This window comes from Haemaphysalis longicornis, unplaced genomic scaffold, assembly GCF_048455015.1.
Source record: "Haemaphysalis longicornis isolate Haplotype H1 unplaced genomic scaffold, Haemaphysalis longicornis Haplotype H1 scaffold_2, whole genome shotgun sequence".
NCBI lineage: Eukaryota > Metazoa > Arthropoda > Arachnida > Ixodida > Ixodidae > Haemaphysalis > Haemaphysalis longicornis.
In genome coordinates this window covers 51,811,438-51,815,365 of record NW_027526295.1, presented here as the reverse complement: position 1 = coordinate 51,815,365, position 3,928 = coordinate 51,811,438, and the positions used below count along the sequence as shown (strand labels likewise).

General features: G+C 49.1%; 1 pseudogene; it reads right to left on the bottom strand.

Moving 5' to 3' along the window:
• Positions 1–337: 337 nt before the first annotated feature.
• Positions 338–1,806, bottom strand: LOC144167103 (uncharacterized; annotated as a pseudogene).
• Positions 1,807–3,928: the final 2,122 nt, after the last annotated feature.

The following is a 3,928-nucleotide window of genomic DNA, read 5'->3' as shown; positions in this document are numbered from 1 at the left end:
CGTCTTTCGCGATCCCGATCAGCGCACACGGGAGATTGTGGAGGCGGCTGAGATACATCGTGGTGGCAAAGATTGTGTAAGCACGACCTCGGTATCGATATCAGCAAAAGAGCTGGCCTTCCTGGGCACGCCCATGGCATGAGGAGCGTGTGCGCGCCTGTACAGTGCGCACATACTCTAGTTTAGGACGATGCGCACATGCACTGTATTTTTTTTGTATTTTCACCCTTTTCGTATATATATGTTGTTTCGTAAATAAAATTTCCAGTTGGAAGTAGCGCTTGTCCCTGTGTCATTCGTCTTGTGTCTAAATTTGTTGCGCTTTAAATTTTCACCACTACATCAGTTTTGCCTTCTTCCTCACCACTGCCACATTCCCAGACCCACTCATTTTTTTGCAGGCATCTCGCGCTGCAAAGTTCATGCGAAGAACCATGTACGACTGTAGCAACTCTGCTGTCAGGCGATCCTTGTGGTCAGCACAGCCAATGGGCTGCACGCCGCAGTCTCTAATGGCATCCAGGGGATTCCAGAATGTGTCAGCCCGCAGGTCCTCCTCTAGCATCGTAGCAACTTCCGTCTCTATGCTTCAAAACATGTTGAAGAGGTGCCAGGACGGGCGCTTCAAGCTTCCGACCTTGAATTCCCTTTCAAGCGTGAGCAACGCTTCTGGGCATTGTGCGTCAGGAGACACAACGTCGCCAATGCATGCATGGCATTTCTCATATTTGAGAAGGGAGTGGACAAGGTAGCCACATAGGTAGTAAACCACACAGTTTTGTGCTGTTGGCAGTGTGTAGCCATGGTCCGGAGCATCCCTCTCCTGAGCCTCAGTGAGCTCATCCTCAGTTGGCTTGGATATTTCCGCACGCTTTTGCCTCAGAGCTCTCTGAACCTTCTCATTTGATGTGACCCTGTCTTGCTCGCCAGACTTCATCGTTTCCTTAACAGCTGCCAGCACAACAGTTGGCTCCGTTGAGACATTGCCCACGACACAAGCACTTATTGGAGTGTACAGGCTCAGCAGTCGATATATGTGTGAGAAGCTCACGATGGTTGGGTGGTCCTCATCACCCCCAAAGCTCCTTGACATTCCGAAAAACCTCTGAAAGCAGGAAAGCAAACATGAGTACAAGTTTAACATGTCAGACGATAAAATTAGTAACGTAGAGGTTCATATCCCATGTGCCACCTTTTCTGCTTACCTCCAAGGGGTCCTGGTTGAGCTTGCCGGTGAGCACGTAATGAGCTCCCTTCAGCAGAAGGTATCGTATGATGTCCAGAACTGATGCAAGTGTGACTCGTAACGATTCCATCGTTACCTGAGATGCAAACATAACCATTCCTTTCGAAATGTGATTTGCTTCTGTTGTGTTTACGAGTACAAGGAACTCCTGAATGACCTGTAAAAAGTCAAGCAAACAGAATCAGTGGACGTCAGTAGACGTAATGGGCAAGTAATGTCAATTTCTACAATAAATTTTATGATTAGCAACCTACCTCAATTTCCTTAGACCCGCTTTTCACAGCTAGGTGAGGCAGCTTCACGTTCAAGGCGTCGAACAAGCCATTCATCAAAGAGGTGAACTTCGCTGTTCCAGTGCAGTCTTCAAGGCCTCGAACTTTTAGCCGCTGGTATACCTTCAAGCCAACCGCAGTGCTTCGGCTGAAGAGCTGTGAATAAACAAAACATGGTTTTAACAGTGATGGAATGTTGGCAGCTGTTGACCTGCTGTTTTCGCTTTCTGTCATGGTAATAGGAAGAAAATGCAAACTACTTACTTGCACAGCCAGCCTCACATTCATTTTCCTGAGGTTATCTGGGCTGACATGTTCTTTCGTGAGCTTGGGGACCACACGAAGCTGCTCTTTGGAGTCCACTTCTTGCAGTGTCCTGTAGTGATCGAGGTTCACCTTGTGCTCTCCAATCTGTAAAGATGAAAATTCAACGTTACGAGGCACCTGAAAAGCAACAATCGCTTTAGGATGAAGCAGGAGTAAGGCTCACCATGGCATACTTGTGACGGAGCAGATGATTTCGTACATACTCGACTATGTGAGGCACGTCACACAAGAAGTACAACTTCTCCTCTGGCACACACGGGTGTTCAACTTTGTGGTTTGGGGCATGAAATTTTCCTGTGATGCCGAAGGCTGACCACATTGCTTTGTTCGTGGCCGCACCATCACTGATGACTGCGAGTGCAATGGCATTCTGCTTGTCCAACTGCACAATAGCCTCCAAGACAAGTCTTGCCAGCACTCTCCCAGGGGCAGCATTCCTAGTTGCAAAGCTGGAAATGGGCTGGACCCACGAGTGGAACAAAGGTACGAACATTAGACCAATGCATGGTCAGCTGGTATTGCCGAGTCTTCGTTCTCACCGTAATCAACAAAACCATCAACTTTGTGCGTTGTTTTGTTGAAGGCTACAGCTTGGCGAACCTTCATTTCATCAAGTATTAGTGTGCCGTAGCGCTCAACTTCCTTCTTTCCTTGCATGAATGCACCAATGCTTGACAGGGACACCTTGTTAAACCCAAACTCGCAGGGCATTCCTTTTGTAATCTGCCTGAGCCTTGTAGGTGTTGGGAGAGGCAGAATGTTAATCTTCCTCATCAGCTTGTAGGAGCTTGGGCTGGATATCCTCAGCAGCCGGCAACTCATTAGCCATTCCTGCTCATATCTCCTTCCTCTTGATGACTTCGCTTTCGCACTCATCAATGCTGCACGAAAGGAGAGTTGCTGCTCTTGGGGTAGCACCTTCAAAGCATCGTCGAGCTGAGTGCTTGTAACCTGGGACAATTGGTGCTTCAGGCTCCGAATTTCCGCCCTTGCCCTATGGCGGAATATAGTGGCCCTGAAGACCTTCTTTCTCAAGTTTTTGATTGCCACGTGAGGCGTTTGTCTTGTGCTGGCGTTTTTCTTACACTTCTGTGCATGCCGCTTCTCTCGGTCGGCAAAGTTCTTCTTCATGCATTTGCACTGTGGGCAAAGGCCGTTATCAGAGAGAACCATGCATTTTTTGCTCTTCCACACGTTTTGTGCTCTGAAGGCCGTTGCTGACGTTGCTATTGAAGGAAACAGGCGATAGTGGCAACCTGTACAGGGCTTCAACAAGTCGAGGTATCGAAGGAAAACGGCCACCTTATTCAAGCTTGTCATGTGCAGTGCATGCTCTGAGCCCTTCACAGTGTAGCTGCTTGCGGGTACAAGTGTGCCTCTTGTGCTGACAGCAACAGTCAAGTCTTCCCTGATCACCACAGCTTTGCTTACTTGAACAACTCCTCCGATTTCCTGAAGCTTGTAGAAGATCACACCATCTGCGACGGTTTTCACACACCATGATTCAAACTCGGCCACTCCCTTCAGACTGTCGAGCCACGCAGCCGTTGCGGAAGGGTCACATGGAAGGTTATCCGCGCTTTCAGAAGCGCCATTCTCTTGTGCATCGCTGCTGACGGGTGAAACATCACTTGCGGAAGTCGCTGGTTTACGTGTGACCGTTGCTCTTGGCTTCGGAGGCTTGCGACAAGGTTTTGACGCCTTGGGCTTGGAAAGGTGCGCCGGTGCATTAGGAAATATGCGAGGCACAGCACCTTTTTTTAGTGTCCACCTTCCACAGGGAATCTTCACTGTTTGACCACCAATTACGTGCTCGTAGCACGTAACAACATCGTCAGCTTCAAAGTGCAGGTCGGAGACATACGTCTTAGCCGTAACCTTGAAGTTCTTGCGAGGTATAGCGTTTTCCCACGCCTTCTGGACACCGACGTCGTTTCCAGGCTTGAAAAAATGCCGCTGAGCGGACGATTCTGCGGCAGAAATATAGCCGCTTTGGCAGCCCGGAGCGCTGCACGCTGGCATGCCTAAAGCACACTAAACGACTAAACACACAGTTTGCCTCCAAACGGCGACTGCTCGTTGC